Source organism: Panicum hallii, chromosome 2 (assembly GCF_002211085.1).
Source record: "Panicum hallii strain FIL2 chromosome 2, PHallii_v3.1, whole genome shotgun sequence".
Lineage (NCBI taxonomy): Eukaryota > Viridiplantae > Streptophyta > Magnoliopsida > Poales > Poaceae > Panicum > Panicum hallii.
Window position 1 is genome coordinate 31,797,789 of NC_038043.1, and position 16,654 is coordinate 31,814,442.

The window sequence follows — 16,654 nt, forward strand, 5'->3', positions numbered from 1 at the left end:
TTTAGTTTAGATCTTTTTGGTTGTTTTGTGAATAGTGTGTTATATGAGTGCTGGATCGCAACTTTGCTGTGAAATGAAATAGTTTTGTGTGCACGCTTGAATATAATGTTGCATTGCATGTAGATACGATCACTTTGGCAACGGTACCTACGAGATCTCCCCGAAGTCTACGGAAGATGTTCCTGAAGACCAAATGAATGTCACCAAGGGAATATCGGAAGCCCCGAACCAAAGTTCGGAAGATATTAACATTTCTGACTTCAGTCCCACCAATAAAGGCAAGCCCCGGACATATCCCACTACTTTATTTACACTGCAATCTATGCCTATCTATATTATATCTTGCATTAAGTCTAGGAGTTGAAGTGAAACCCTAGATGCATGAATCCTAGGAATCCAATGTAATGCTCCCGAGTCCTTATCGGATAGATGCTCCGCTAATAGGACCGGTAGAAGTCGAGTGATTTCCTGTCACTCGCGCGATATAGGAGTTGCATGTTTACTATTCTGCAACCACTATAAGGATGACGGACAGGGTCATGTGTTGTATCATGACCTGGAAGTTTACCCTGTCTGTTTTGATAAAAGTTTTAAGGCCGAAATGTGTGGTAGTGGTGGCTAAGCTTTTGAAAGTACTAGCCACATGCCGCGAAATATGGTAAGCGGTAAGCCTAGTAACCAATCGGCCCGGCAAGTGGACATACCTCCCACCACTCGATTTTATGTTATGTTCACACGCACCGACGTGTGGGAGTACGTTCTGCAAGGCAGACAGGAATACGGGTTTTGTAGTCGCGCTACAGACGTATGTCCTGCACACATTGGGTGTGCGTACGGTCCTACAGTCGCTTGTGGTGGACCTGATCCACGACCCGGAATGAGAGGCAAACGGTTGCTTCGGAATGCCCTGTTGGTATTCCAAGCGTGTGTGTTAGGTTTACCTTGCAAGGTTAAATTCGATTCGAATCGTCCGCCTCTCACGAAGATTGAGACTGCTTATCCCTTTTACCACATCGAGTAAAAAGTGTAATTGTTAAAGAAATAATCTTGATGGATGATAATATCTACATTGCTTGTTTAGTATAGGTGCTTACCTAGAATGGCTAATCAAACTAGAATCTGAAAGCTAAAACTTGAAAATAGGTTATATTCTTAGTTGCTTTTCAGCTAAAACCAAACCCGGAACCATTACAAACTTTCATAAGTCTAGTTATGGGCTAAAGTATACCCAATCCCGGGTAAGCCTTGCTGAGTATTAGTATACTCAGCCTTACTAGTTTTATGTTTTTCAGGTAAAGCCTTTGAAGACCCTACTCTTTCCCTGTCATGGCCCTGTGCTCTTCCAGATGATTGGTCCGTGGAATGGGATTCGTCCCCGGCCAGCACTGGTGATATCGAGTGATGTCGTGCCCGGGCTTAGCATGGCATCCGTCTGGACGACGTGTTAGGAATCGTCACGTATGTTTTCCGCTGCTAAGAACCTTAACTTTAAAAGTTTGTAATGTTCTCTCTAGATTTGAAACTTCGTACTTCTTTTGGAAACTCTTGTTATGTAATTCTCTGTGATGTAAAATGTGATGGTGATTGTATCTCTGGACTCACCTTCGTGTGAGGTAACCTTATTTGATCCTGTGTATCGGTGGTTTATCGGGACGTTACCTGACAGGCCAAGGGATTATACCGTTTGAAGCACGTTAGAGCCCTCTGGGGTGGACTCGCGTACTTGAGCCGGTATAATTCAGGTTGGTTCTGCCACACCTGCTCTGCCTAGCCGCGCCGCAACGCACACGCACGCGCAACGCGTGGCCGTGCGCCGCGCCGTGCCGGCCGTCGCCCGTGCCTCCGCTCTGGCCCGCGCCATGCCGCGCCGTACGCGCACGCGCGAGCCCGGACGCCGCGCCGCCCGCTGCTGCCGCGTTCCGCCTCGCCGCTCGCGCGTCGCCCTGTGTCCGCACAACGTACCCCACGTGCTCGCCGAGCCGTCGCTTCGCCCCGGCTTCGTCGCCCGCGCCGCGACATAGGAGCCATTAAGGCGCTCCGCGCCGCTCGCCGGCCTCCTCACCGGCCACCACCGCCCACCGCCTTTAGCCGCCATTAAATAGGCCCCGCGCAGCCCGCTGCCCCCCCCCCACAACTCCCACCGCTGCCCCTGCCCTCTCTTCTAGCTTGCAGCGCCGCCGCCGCCCGTGGCACCACCGCTGCCCGCCGCCCGCCGTGGGCACGCCTCCCCGCTCCACCTCAGCCCAAGGTGAGGCCGGGGATCGAGTCCCCTCCTCTCCCTCTCCCTTTCCCCCCCCCCCCCCAAACCCCGAGCCGCCGCCGAGCCTGGCCGCCGGAATCGGCCGGCGTAGAGGCTCCTTCCCCCTTCCTCTATTTCCGTGAAGGGGGAGGAAGAAGGGGCATTTTGCCCAGAGCCCCCTCCCCTTCCCTGTATTACCCAAAAACCCCCCCTTTCCATGAACACCCCTCTATTCACTCCCTTTTTACAAAAGAGGCCTCGCTCTTTCTATTAATTTAAATTGAACCCTCTAAGAAATAAATCTAGATACACTCGACACCCTTTAGCATGCCCTGAGTATTCCCAGAAATTGCAAATAGGTCCTTGCTCTTTCCGGATAGTTACGAATAAGCCCTGGACCCCTGTTTAGCCCCTGAAACCCCCTTCGCCTCGTCATTTTATGCGCCAAACGACCTCTGATCGACCTTAAACTTTACCACGCTCTTTCTAGTATAGTTCTAGCCATGCCATTAAGAAACCACCCAGAAATATTAACCCTATCTCCGTAACTAAATTAATTCCGATACAAGCTCAACGATAAAAGCTTTTCGTTCTTTCGATTGATTGCGTGCTTGTTTGTTTGCGCCGTAGGACCCGGAGTGAATGAGGAAGGTCCCGATTGTGACCAAGCGAACGAGGACCAGTTCTGTGACCCCGAACCCGAGGGACAGTGCTTCGATCAGGACCTCCCGCAGGGATTTGATGATGGCAAGTTCAATTCCACCCTTTGATGCATGTTTCTGTCCTAGTTTTTTTATAAACACAACCTAGTGGCCTGTTTTATAAAATTGCATGGTTTTGCGTGCTGAAAACATGGTAGGATAGCCACCCATATTTGGGATAACCATACCTTGACCACCTGATTTTATAAAGAAAACGCGTGTGTGTGGGAAGGGATAAAATGTGGTTTCGAAAGATGAGTCAGACGGGATGGATGGCATTTCTGTGTGAATTGCCGTTGGTGTGCTCGTACCTGTGTGGTAGGGCAAGGAAGGGAGATGTCCATCTTGTCACCCCTAAGGACCGAGTTAATGTGTCATCTCACCTAGTTTTTTGTCGTGCAAACCACTTGATCGTTGTATGGGCAACGGCTTAGCATAAATCCCACTAGCTAGACTGATAACCATCAGGAGAGCTGAGAGCAACGGGTTATCAAGGAGAAGGGATAAGCTCGGTGTGACTTATGCCCCGGTTAAACCTCGGAGATAGGTCGAATGACCCCTTGATGGATTCCGTGGTGGTTAGACAGGTCTAGCTAAGGTGGGTAATGGCTTTGTTGGGATCTGCACCGACACTAAGGTGATCGTGCTGTGGTACCCCACCTGTGGGTAAAGTTGCACACCTCTGCAGAGTTAAAATCTATTCGAATAGCCGTGCCCACGGTATTGGGCAAGTTATGGTGTGGTCACATAACTAGTGTTTCTCTCCAGGAATGGTTGGGTTGGTGTGGGTTGTTTGGAAAGTGTCCGGTAGTTGTGCCGTGTGCTACGGCGGACGGAGAGTCCGGTGGCAGCTTAAAACATGGATCCTGTGTGGATCAGTACCGTGTGCTCCTCAATACTTAAAAGCTTGTTTTGGAAAATTGTTTAAAACGAACCTTTGCATATAACCGAGTTTCTGAAAATGAACCCTGACCTTTTCCTTGGACTGTCCTGTGCATTGTTCTCTGTTATAACCCCCCCCCCCCCGTGGGTGTGATTGGACTTGCTGAGTATGTTCGTACTCACCCCATTCTTACTTCTTACAGCAGAAGATCCCGACTACACTCCCGAAGACGTCGAGTAGGGTTTCGTCCTGCACCCAGTCTTGCCTGTGGTTAAGGCCACCGCTGGAACTCCGCATGGCGCACGACTCTGATGATCCTCTTTTCGTAGCTAGTATAGTAGTGTGGGTTTTAGTTGTAATCCTCGCGATAGTGGCGCTTCACTGCCCATTACCGCGCACAGTTGTACGGTGATGTACCATCTGATGTAATAAAAGTGTTATCAGCCTCCTGGGACTGATAAAGCAACACTTTTTAGTCTTCCCTGATGGGGGGACGCTTCATCGCGCAGACACGTCATGCCGCTGCCCGCCTGAGCCGCGCCGCGCGCCATAGACCACCGGCAGCTGCTTGCCACCCGCCCGCATGCCTCTTTTTAGCTTGAGAACACACGCACCCGTATTCCTGTTCTCTTCTCCACTCAACTACTTCACCGGAGCTTCTCTGTCCACCGCCGTCAGCCGTCTCCGCCGTTTCTCCTCTCCAATTTCGTACACCACCAGCACCGCCACGTCTCATTGCCCCTTCCTGATCCACTCTTTGTCCTCCTCTCGCGCACGCGCAGCCTAGAACATCACGTTGGTGATCTCACTCTCCACCACCGTTCTAATTCTAGTTGAACCGAAGTTCCACCCCTTCTCCTTCCTCACCAAGAGCACCATCAGTGCCACATCTCCACGCCAAAGCTCCCTGACAAATTTCCTTTGCTTTCTTGCACTCCAGTAGCTGAAACACCATCGCCGCCCTTGGAACCTCGCCGTGCCGACTCTGTATCTAGTCGAACTACCGCCTCTGAGCTTCCCTTCTACGATTCCAGCCACCCCAAGTCCGCCGTGAGCTTCTGAACCTTTTTCCTCACTTTTCTCTCGCTACCGGTGAGTTTCCTCGCCGGATTTTAATCGCCGCCGCTCGACTTCTTCTGTTCAAGTCGATTAGGGACCCAGATGCAAGCCTCTGTTCCTTTCTAGAGTCTTGTTTGCAAAATACACACCCATCAGCTACACACCCATCGGCCACACGCACATTGACTACACGTCGATCGGCTACACCTCTACGGCTACTTTGCCAAAGAAAAATCAAGCCGATGCATGCACAGCCGATATAGGACACATCAATCGGCTAAACACAGTCGATGCAGAATGCATAGATCGGACTTTTTCGATGCACAACTCAATCCGCTAGATAAGCTATCTGAAAACATGCTGTGAAGTAGATCAGATCAGCTCTGTAACCTTCACCAAATAGCCATTTTGAACAAAGTTTTTACATCAGAAACTCTACTTAAACTTAGTTTCAAATCTTTCTGTTTGTACAAATTAGTTAGGTCTTGAAGTGATGTATTGAATATATTCTATTCTTGTTGGATTGCAACTTTATCGTGAAAACAAGATAATAACCATTTGCTTCAAATAATTGCATATCATGTAGATTTGGCGACACTCGCCGACGGTACCTACGAGCTAATCCCGGAACCCGACGAGGGTATTTCTGAACCTCAAGTAAATGTCGCCAAGGGTCTTTCTGAAGCCCCGAACCCAGGTTCGGAAAATATTGACATCACTGACCCCAGCCTCACCAGTGAAGGCAAGCCCCGGTGCATAACCTAGTATTTTAAATTATGCACTTATATTGTTATATATCTATATTGTGCATTAAGTTCTTGGAGTTGTTATGAAGCCCTAGTTGCATGAAACCTAGGAACGTATGTAATGTTTCCGAGTCCTTATCGAGTAGATGCTTTGCTAATTGGACCGGCAGAAGTCGAGTGATTTTCTATCACTCGCGCGATATAGGAATTGATTGTTTACTATTTTGTAATCACTATAAGGATTACGGACGGGGTTATGTGCAGTATCATGATTTAGAATGGTACCCCATCTGTGTTGATCAATTTGATAAGGCCGCAGTATGTGGTAGTGGTAGTCAAGTGTTTGAAAGTACTAGCCACATACCGTAAATATGGTACGCGGTAAGCCTAGTACCTGATTGGCTCGGCAAGTGGACATGTCCCCCACCACTCGAATTTTGGTTTATGTACACATGCACCAACGTGCGGGAGTATGTTCTGCATAGCAGACGGGAGTACGGTCATACAGTCACGCTGTAGACGTACATCCTGCACATTGGATGTGCGTATGGTCCTGCAGTCGCTTGTGGTGGCGCTGATCCACGACCCGGAATATGAGGGGAATGGTTGCCCGGAAAGGAAAGTTTCCGAGCGTGTGAGTTAGGATCCCTTGTAAGGTTATGAAATTCGATTCAGGAATCATCCGTTTCTCGCAGTGATTGAGACTGCTTGATACTTCTGCCACATAGAGTAACAAGAGCAAGAGTTGATGGAACAATATTGATGTATGCTTTAATATCTACCTTGCTTGTCTAGTATAGATGCTCACTTAGAATGGCTAATTGAATTAGAATCTGAAAGCTAAAATATGGAATTAAGGACATACTCTTGTTGTTTTTCAGCAAAAGAAACCTAGAGCCTTTCAACTTCTCATGGTCTAGTTATGGGCTAAGTATAACCAATTGACGGGTAAGTCTTGTTGAGTATTAGTATACTCAGCCTTGCTAGTAATGTGGTTTTCAGGAATGTCATTCAAGGACTTAATTGCTAGTTCTCCTTGGCCCTGCACTTTACCACCTGGCTGGTCCATGGAATGGGATCCGTCCCCGGCCAGCAATGACTCTTCAGAATGACGCCATGCTTTGGGCTAAGTATGGTGCCTTCTTTGCGACGAGTAGTCATGTTGTTGTATCTTTTCCGCTGCCTCTTTGAATAATGTTCGTTAAAACTTGAAGTTTTCAAACAATGTCTGTATAAATTTGTTTCAGTTAGGTTTGTAGTACTTTACTAGAAACCGGTTTGTAATAACTACTATATCTATGTTGTAAAAAAAATATAAGGTGATTGTATCTCTGGACTCGCCTTCGTAAAAGGTACGCTTGACGATCCGGAATTCGGTGGTTTCATCGGGACGTTCCCCGACAGACCATTGGGTTGTTCCGTTTGAAGTGCGTTGAGATCATGTCACCTGTATAACGATGGTTTGCGCACTTGAACCGGAATAATTCAAGCGGTTCTGCCACAGGCTGGTATCAAAGCCCAGGTTTTAACAAGTGTAAACCGGAGATATGATTGACCTTAAAAATGTTTTTAGTATAAAACTGGCCCAACAAGGTATTTTATAAAATTGCGTTGGTTTTGTTAAGGATTGTGCTTAGTACGTAAAGCCCTAGGGGTTTATATGGGAGTAACAGGTAGCTACTAATATATATATATATATATATATACAGTACATTTATAGTACTACTCTAACTTCCAGCACTACATTTTTGTAAAAACTTACTTTTGAGCACAATGAACTTTATCCTCTGTAACGATGCATTCAACGATAAGGTAAGAGTGTAAGGATGCTCGGCCAACTGAGAGAGCTTGGCCTTCCTGTCGGTGATGCGAACCGAACGCTGTTTCTCAAGCAGTGGCTTACTTGAGATGTTGCCAATATACCAATGATAAGTTGATTATATTGGGAGTATATGGTTAGACACAGGGTATGGTGATCGTTGTTCATGCCCCCATTTTATATGGTATCCTCGTGAATACGTTGCGAAAGTGACGTATGTTAATGTCATCTGTACGGCGGGAATTGTACGGACTCTATTTCTATAAGTGAACAGTAATGTTTGGGAACACTTTCATGACGTGCTGGCATGAAAGGTTCATTATATATGTGGTTTTTTCTGCAGGTACGCTAACCCCGACTCAATAGGCTCTAAACGAATAGGATCTCTCGACTAGCTATTATAGGGAGAGACGTATATATACTATGCTACCGAAATTAACCCCGTAAGTCCAAAAATATTTGGCAATTGTTTTTGGTTGTGAGGATGAGTAGTACGTGCATGCATACTTCATGATTAAACAAAGTGAATGAATTAATGGCTTGTTGTTTTAAGGCTATTTAGATTGTTGCTTAACATAGGTGCAGTCTTGAAATAATCATACAAACAGCCTTAGGGTTTAGTATCTCGGCATCTTTTATTTCATCCTCAAGATCTATATCATCTATCTGATTTTTAGCCTTTGCTATCATCAGAATCGGTTGTCTTGTTCCATTCACCTTGTGAGTTCTCAGCAGAGTAGTTGCATTCCAACTATTCCATGAGTCTGGCTCACATTTTTCCCACAGTTTTCTCAAAGCATTTTTGTTGAAAACTTACAACCTTACCATTTGAATCTTTGCTTCAGATGGCAGATTTTCCGAAGATCTTTTGGGACCACAAGGGACATGCTCACACCAATGCCTTGCATTGGGAGGGTTTTCCACGTCTCTTGTGGGAGTCACTTCAGTTGTTTAGCTACACCGAGCCACCATAATATGATGGAGTGGAGTATAGTGAAGATGGTGTTCCTCGGTGCAGAGTGAAGATGACTATTCCCCAGCATCCATCGTGATCCCTGTGGTAGCCCATCGAGATTGATGTGGTTGGTCACCATCTAGCAGACACTTTTGAAGCTGCAGCTCTTGAAGCCATCAACATTTTATGTGACCAGCATCCAGATGAAGTTGCTAGGTATCCTATTGGTTTGTTCCCTGCAGCAGATTCTCATGACCCTAAGTGGACTTTTCGAGTATCACATTTTGGACACTTATTGGGAGATTTGACAGAAGAGACACTACGTGCTACGGTCAGGTTTATGAATGCACAATACGTCATCAGATACTTCAGCGCCACGGTATGACTCAAATGACCAGTCTAGCCCAAGGTTATCACAGAAACATTAACCAGCAGATTACTCAGATTGAAGAGCTCCAAGCCACAATCACTGCTAAAGATGAGGTTATCGCACAGCGGGACAAAACTATCACTCACCGAGAGGATCAGATTATTGAGAGTGATACATTAATCATTCGGCACAACACTGTCATCGAGTTTCTCCAAGAGCAAGTCCATGACCTTACTCTTGAGCTTGACGACGCCAACGCCCATATTGATATGCTTCATGAGCAGCCAGTACCTCCTGTGACACCTGAAGAATCTGAAAGTGAAGATGAAGAAGAAGACCCGGAAGAGATTGAAGGAGTTTCCGATCTTGATTCCGAGCATGGAGATCCCGAACCTAATCCTCAGCCCGAGCGTTCTTCTTCTGGCAGTCAGTCATCTATGGGCAACCTCGACAATTTCTAGTCTTTTCCAAATCATCGACCTTCTAGATGTACTTAGTGTGGTATAGTGTGACATAGGGAGAGAGCAGTCTAGTTTGACCTAAGGGCCACTTGTTGTATTATATGTGGCATGTGTAGGCATGGCTTGATTTTTAGTTAGTAGACTACCGAGATGTAACATCGTAATGACCACCAGTTTATGAGCTATAACCCAAGTTTCCTGTCCAGTTATCTGTTGAGCTATTTATCTGTTGCACTATTTCCATATGTTTTATTTTTTTGCGGTATATTCCCAAAAATGGAAGCAAGTATTGGTGATTTCTAATGGACATCTTCTATTCTTCAGATGGTTGGCGCTACGCGTGGAATCCCTGAAGGTTTCAGGACGGACTAGGCTAGCGGTTCCCAACAACCGCCACCACCACCACCAAATCTAGTAGAAGTAATGGCACGACAGACTGAACTCCTTGATCAGCGAGTGCAGGCACAGCAGAACCAGTTTTGTCATCAGCAATGGGGTCGTGATGAACATCCCTCTGCTAGTTACCAAGATTTCTTTAGCACGCAGCCTCCACTTTTTTATAAGATCGAAGAGCCTCTTGATGCGGATGTGTGGCTCCACACTATTGAGTCCAAGTTCGCACTACTATCCGTACCATGCTCTGAAGCAAACAAGGCACTCTTTGCAGCACAGTAGCTTCGTGGCATTGCTCACATTTGGTGGGATCATTATTATGCCATGCAGCCAGAAGGACATGTAGTCACATGGGAAGAGTTTCGGACCGCCTTTAGGGCACATCATATTCCTGAACGGCTCATTGAGCAGAAGCTCAATGAATTTTTAGCTCTTACCCAGGGAACCCGCACCGTAATGCAGTACGCATAGGCCTTCAATCACCTATGTCAGTATGTGGGTTATCATGCAAACACCGACGCGAAGAAGCGAGATCGTTTCCGTCGTGGCCTGAACACCAAGCTCAAAGAACGACTGAATCTTGTTAAGACAGACACCTTCAATGAGCTAGTGAACATGGCAATTAGAATCTTGTTAAGACAGACACCTTCAATGAGCTAGTGAACATGGCAATTACTCAGGAAGATTGTATTTCAGCCCATCAGGCTGAGAAGAAGCGGAAGATACCCACTGGACCCTCGAGTGCTCAATCCCCGAGGTATCGGTTAGTCAAGAATACATCTCCACGAGCCCCACCCCAAAACAATCAGTCAGGCAGATGATTAGCTAGACCCCCTTAGCAGTTTAGATTAAACAGGCTACCAGTGCCTCAGCCTCAACATCAGCAGCAACAGCTTGGATCAAGACCGAACTTTCCACAGTTCAACCAGGGAAACAACAACAATCGTTGTTTCAATTGCGGCAGTTCATCACATTTTATCAAAAACTGCCCTCAACCTAGGAAATCATTCCAAGGGCAGACTTCCAACCCAAGCAGCAAGAGTAGAGACAAGAAGCAAACTGTACAAGTCCGCCAAGGGAGGGTGAATTTCACAACTCTCTCTGAACTTCCTGAGGGTGCACCAATAATGACGGGTACTTTCACTATACACCATCAACCTGCAGTTATACTTTTTGATTCCGGTGCAACCCATAGCTTTATCAGTCCAACATTTGGAACAAAAGTAGGCTTGGATTTCTATGGTACTAAAGGAACATATATGATAGCGACTCCAGGCGGTAAAATTGCTTAGAATCAAATCTGTAGAGATGTGCCAATTCAAATGGGTAGCAACCTTATAAGGACAGATTTAATTTTACTAAACCTAGAAGGAATGGATATCCTACTAGGTATGGATTGGATGAGTAGGCACCAAGTATCATTAGATATCTCTTCCCGAGCGGTTGAGATAGACTCACCTGATTACAAGGCTACTATTCTATATCTTCTACCGCGGAAGTATATCAACTCTTGCATCTATGCCATAGAAGGGATCAAGCTTGAGGACATCCCTATCGTATGTGAGTACCTAGATGTTTTTCCGGATGATTTGCCCATGATGCCTCCTGATAGGGATATTGAGTTTATTATAGAGTTACAACCCGGTACAGCCCCCATCTCTAAAAGGCCCTATCGTAAGCCACCCAATGAGCTGGCAGAATTAAAAGTTCAACTTCAGGACCTTCTTGATAAAGGTTTTATTCGTCCAAGTGCTTCACCATGGGGATGCCCAGCCTTGTTTGTAAAGAAAAAGGACCAAAGCCTCAGATTATGTGTGGACTATCGCCCCCTCAATGCAGTAACCATCAAAAACAAATATCCTCTTCCCCGTATTGACATCTTATTCGATCAATTAGCTGGAGCCAAGGTATTCTCCAAAATTGACCTTCGCTCTGGATATCACCAGATAAAGATTAAGCCCAGCGACATCCCAAAGACAACATTCTCCACAAGATATGGACTTTATGAATATCTGGTTATGTCTTTTGGCCTTACCAACGCCCCACCATATTTCATGTATCTCATGAACTCTGTCTTTATGCCGGAGCTCGATAAATTTATCGTAGTATTCATCGATGATATTCTGATCTATTCTAAAAATCTAGAAGATCATGCTAGACATATTCATATTATTCTTCAGAGATTGCGAGAACACCACTTGTATGCCAAATTCTCCAAATGTGAATTTTGGCTAGATACAGTTAAATTTTTGGGTCACACCATCTCTGGTGATGGCATATCTGTTGATCCAAGTAAAGTCCAGGAAGTGATGGATTGGAAGTCCCCTACTTCAGTCCATCAGATCCGTAGTTTTCTTGGTCTTGCTGGCTATTATCGTTGTTTCATCCCAGACTTCTCTAAACTAGCCAAGCTAATGACAGAATTGCTGAAGAAAGGAGTTAAATTCTTCTGGAATGAGAAATGTGAAGAGGCATTCCACACTCTAAGAGCATACCTCACTACTGCTCCAATTTTGGCTCAGTCAGATAATTCCAAACCTTTTGATATCTATTGCGATGCGTCGGGCATCGGACTTGGTTGTGTACTCATGCAAAACAACTGAGTAATTGCTTATGCTTCACGAGCACTCAGGACTCATGAACAGAACTATCCTACCCATGATCTTGAGCTTGCAGTCATTATCCATGCGCTTAAGATCTGGAGACACTATCTTATGGGTACTAAGTGTAACATTTACACTGACCATAAGAGTCTCAAGTACATTTTTACACAGGCAGATCTAAATATAAGACAAAGACGTTGGCTAGAGCTTATAAAATATTATGATCTGGAAGTGCACTATCATTCAGGCAACGCCAATGTGGTTGTGGATGCACTCAGCCGCAAAGCACATTGCCATTGCTTATCAATAGAAGCCATCAATGAAACCCTCTGCTGGGAAATGAGAAAGCTTAATCTTGATATTATTCCTCAAGGTAGTTTGAATCATATAGCAGTTGAACCCACACTTCAAGATACTATTATTAGCGCACAACTACATGATGAAGGAGTCAAAATCATCAAGCAACAGCTAGCTTAGGGAGAAGAAAAGTATAAGTGTTTTCAAGTAGATCACAAAGGAATTCTATGGTTCAAGGGACGTATTGTTGTACCCAAGGACCATCAGCTTCGTAAGCAGATTTTGGACGAGCCACATCTGTCCAAGTTCTCTATACACCCTGGCAGTACCAAAATGTACCAGGACCTGAGACAGAACTTTTGGTGGACTCGCATGAAAAGAGAAATTGCAAGATATGTCTCTGAGTGTGATATTTGCCAAAGAGTTAAAGCCAGTCACTTAAAGATTGCTGGTAGTCTTCAACCTTTACCCATTCCTTCTTGGAAGTGGGAAGATATCAGCATGGATTTCATCATTGGCTTACCCAACACTTCTCAAAGACATGATTCTATTTGGGTAATCGTTGATCGATTAACCAAAACTGCCCATTTCCTTCCCGTGCATACTACTTACAATGCTAAGAAGTATGCCGTGATCTATCTAGACCAAATCATTCGTCTCCATGGAATACCTAAGACAATCATCTCTGATCATGGAGCACAGTTCATTGCTCGTTTCTGGGAGCAACTCCAACACTCTCTTGGAACCAAATTAATTCGAAGCTCCGCGTATCATCCGCAAACAGATGAACAAACAGAAAGGATAAATCAAATCCTAGAGGACATGCTTAGAGCCTGTGTGATCCAGTATGATAAAAATTGGGACAAATGCTTAGCTTTGGCAGCATTCTCCTACAATAATAGTTATCAGTCGAGTCTCAAAATGGCTCCTTTTGAAGCATTATACGGTCGCTAATTCCGAACTCCTTTGAGTTGGTCTCAAACCGGCGAACGTAAAATCTTTGGAACCGATCTTGTCACTGAACCAGAAGAAAAAGTAAACATTATTCAAAGTAATCTAAAGACAGCCCAATCTCGACAAAAGAGCTACGCGAACAAATGAAGGAAACCATTGCAATTTGAAGTTGGTGACTTTGTATATCTAAGGGTATCTCCTACCCGAGGTGTTCAACGGTTTGGTATGAAAGGAAAATTCGCTCCTCGATACATTGGACCTTTTGAAATTCTTGAAACTTGTGGACCCGTAGCTTATCGTCTTCAACTTTCTTACTAACTAACAGCCATTCATAATATCTTCCATGTATCTCAGCTCAAGAAATGCATCAAAATCCCTACCGAGGTCATCAATTTCCAAACCATCAAAATCGAGCCAGACCTATCTTATATTGAACATCCGATTAGAATACTAGATACTAAAGAGCGAAGCACAAGAAGGGAAACAGTCAGGATGTTTAAGATCCAATGGAACCATCACACTGAAGAGGAAGCGACTTGAGAAACTGAGTCTTATCTTCAGCACAACTTTCCAGACTTCCTTAGAGCCAAACCAAGTATCTAATATTCCAATTCCATTCTGATCCGGAATGTCGGGACGAGATTCTTTTAAGGAGGGAGGTTGTGATATTTCAGGTACTTAGGAGCTAGGCACGCTAACTTCTAGTATGAAGTTGTGTGAAGTTTGAGTTTGTTTTGATGAATGCCTTTAAAAACTTAAATACACTTAAAGGGTATTTTTGTAATATTGGGAAAAATTAGGGTTCTTTTTGTAAATTGTGTACAAATGGAAGGTAATTTCAAAATGTGTGAAGGTTTGATTTGCAAATGTGAGTTTTCAATTTTTAACCACTGTAAGGAGTGTAAATACTCTAAGGTTTCAGTAAAAAGGTAAAACTTATATTGGATTTATTTGAAATTGAATGATTTGTTGGTTTTTAAAATACTTTCAAAACCCGAACTATTTTGAAGTTGGACCCTTAAGCAAAGTGGTAGATCTTTTTAAGCTCTACACTTTTGAATTTGGGCATATTTTAATTAGGGGTATAGTTTGGAAGAAAATTTTACTTTACACTGAACTCCTTGAACTTTCACAAATGTATGAACAGGTCCTCATCTTTTTCCTCCTGCTTCCCCTCTCTGTTTCTCTGCAGCGCCGCCCACCGCCCATTACCGGCATTTTCCCCAGACGCCAGCTGCACCTTCGCCGCTCTTCCTGTGCCACCTTGTCACACCCGATTTATAATAACATAAATCGAGCAATCATATATGCGCCACGATCAAGTCACGCATATATACAACAGATTATCAAGATATCACAACACATGTCACGAATAAAAGCGTATAAATTATAAAATGAATATCTTTATTACAACTGAATCAAGAATCAGTTCAAGGAATGCGGAAGCGTAAAATGAATACATGAAGAGCTGGGCGCCACAGGGACGTCGACTGGGAGACAAACGCCTAGAAGTCGTCGAAGCCGCTGACGTAGTCCTCCACGTTGCCAGGCACTGAGCAGCAGTCGAAGATATCCGAAATAGAACAGAAGAGTAGAGAGGCAAGTGTGAGTACCAACTAGTACTCAACAAGTATAACACAGACTATGAGGCTCTAGGCTAGCTGACTCAACTGCATTAGCTTTTAGTCTTAGCAAATTTTATTAAAGCTAATTACTACAAGTGGATGAATTACCATAACCCAATTGCATAAGAAATTAATCAGTATTAATTAAGAACTACCGAGAACCATCCAAACCACAACCACCCGGGGAATCTCCCTAATCAAAGGTTGATAACCCCACTAATCAAAAGGAGGATCTGGGCCGCTCATGACTGTGAGCACAGCTGATATATCAATTTTACACTCTCGAGAGGTTGCACAACTTTACCCACAAGTCGTGGGCTACGCTAGTTGTTCATCACACTTCCTTAGGTGAGATGGCTAGCAAGCACACTACAAGACCGTTACAAAGGACCACGTTGGTAAGGTGTAACCGCTAAGGATTCTGGATCAGCAACGATGGGGCCCACCTCCTGGGGTACAAGACACACAGCACAGACCAAGCCGGAGGAGCAGGGACCATTGAAGCTTACCACCCCTCTTGCCCACGCAGGTAAGTTACTCCCGAACCAACACGACCTAATTAGTAAGTCAAGACCGTCCCATTCCAGTCTTGTGGTTGCGCGGTTATCCCAGGTTGTCGCTCTATGAACCGGTCCTTATGGAGAGTGACCAACCAAGCACTAAGCACCGTGCTGGCCCCCTAAACCATGTTTCTAACAAAAACATCTTTTAAGGACGCACAAACTACTCAAGCACACAGCACAGAGGGTCGGCTCCAGAATTAAGTTGCATAAGATCATTCTGCTCGGAAGAAGGCTCCTGGTACTGCTCCGGTGGATCGACGTCTATTCACGATCGTAATAGCAATACATGGGCCACACACGCACACACATGCAAACAATAGCAAAATATAAGAAACAGTACACCAATACAATAGAACAGCACATAAAACTGGCCTAGAATTGTTCTATGCGTTACAATGATCGCGTGGATATAAAGAACGCCTAAAACGGAGCTAAAACGCGAAAACTACGCTTAAAACAAGATCCAGGGACCTATTTGCGAGAAAACTGGACTTCCAGGGGGTTCTGTGCGAAAACTGGGGACCTAAACATAATTAAAGCATAGACTCGGGGTCTAACGTGCTAAAACACACAGCATGGACGGCGGGTTCAAAAACTAGAAAGCTCAGGGGCCTAAACGGGTAAAACAGGACCGAACTGCAATTACTTTTGTACTAAGGTGGACCGCGGGTTGATTCCAGGAAAACGCAGGGACTCTTTAGCAAAACTATCAAGCCGAACTGATACATTTTAATCTGGGCCGCCGGATCGAACATCTATGGCCCAGATTAGATCCTAACAGCGAAGGGGTACGCGCGATTTGGGTCCCTCGGATCTGGATCCAACGGACGGCATCCAACTTAAACGGTATCTAATCCCCGTCGTAGATCTTGAATCGGACGGCTCTAACTCCTTCCTACCCCGAACCGGTACGCGCGCCTATCAGCCTTCGGATCTGAATCTGACGACCCTCACACGACCCAGGCTAGATCTAATCCGAAGCGTTG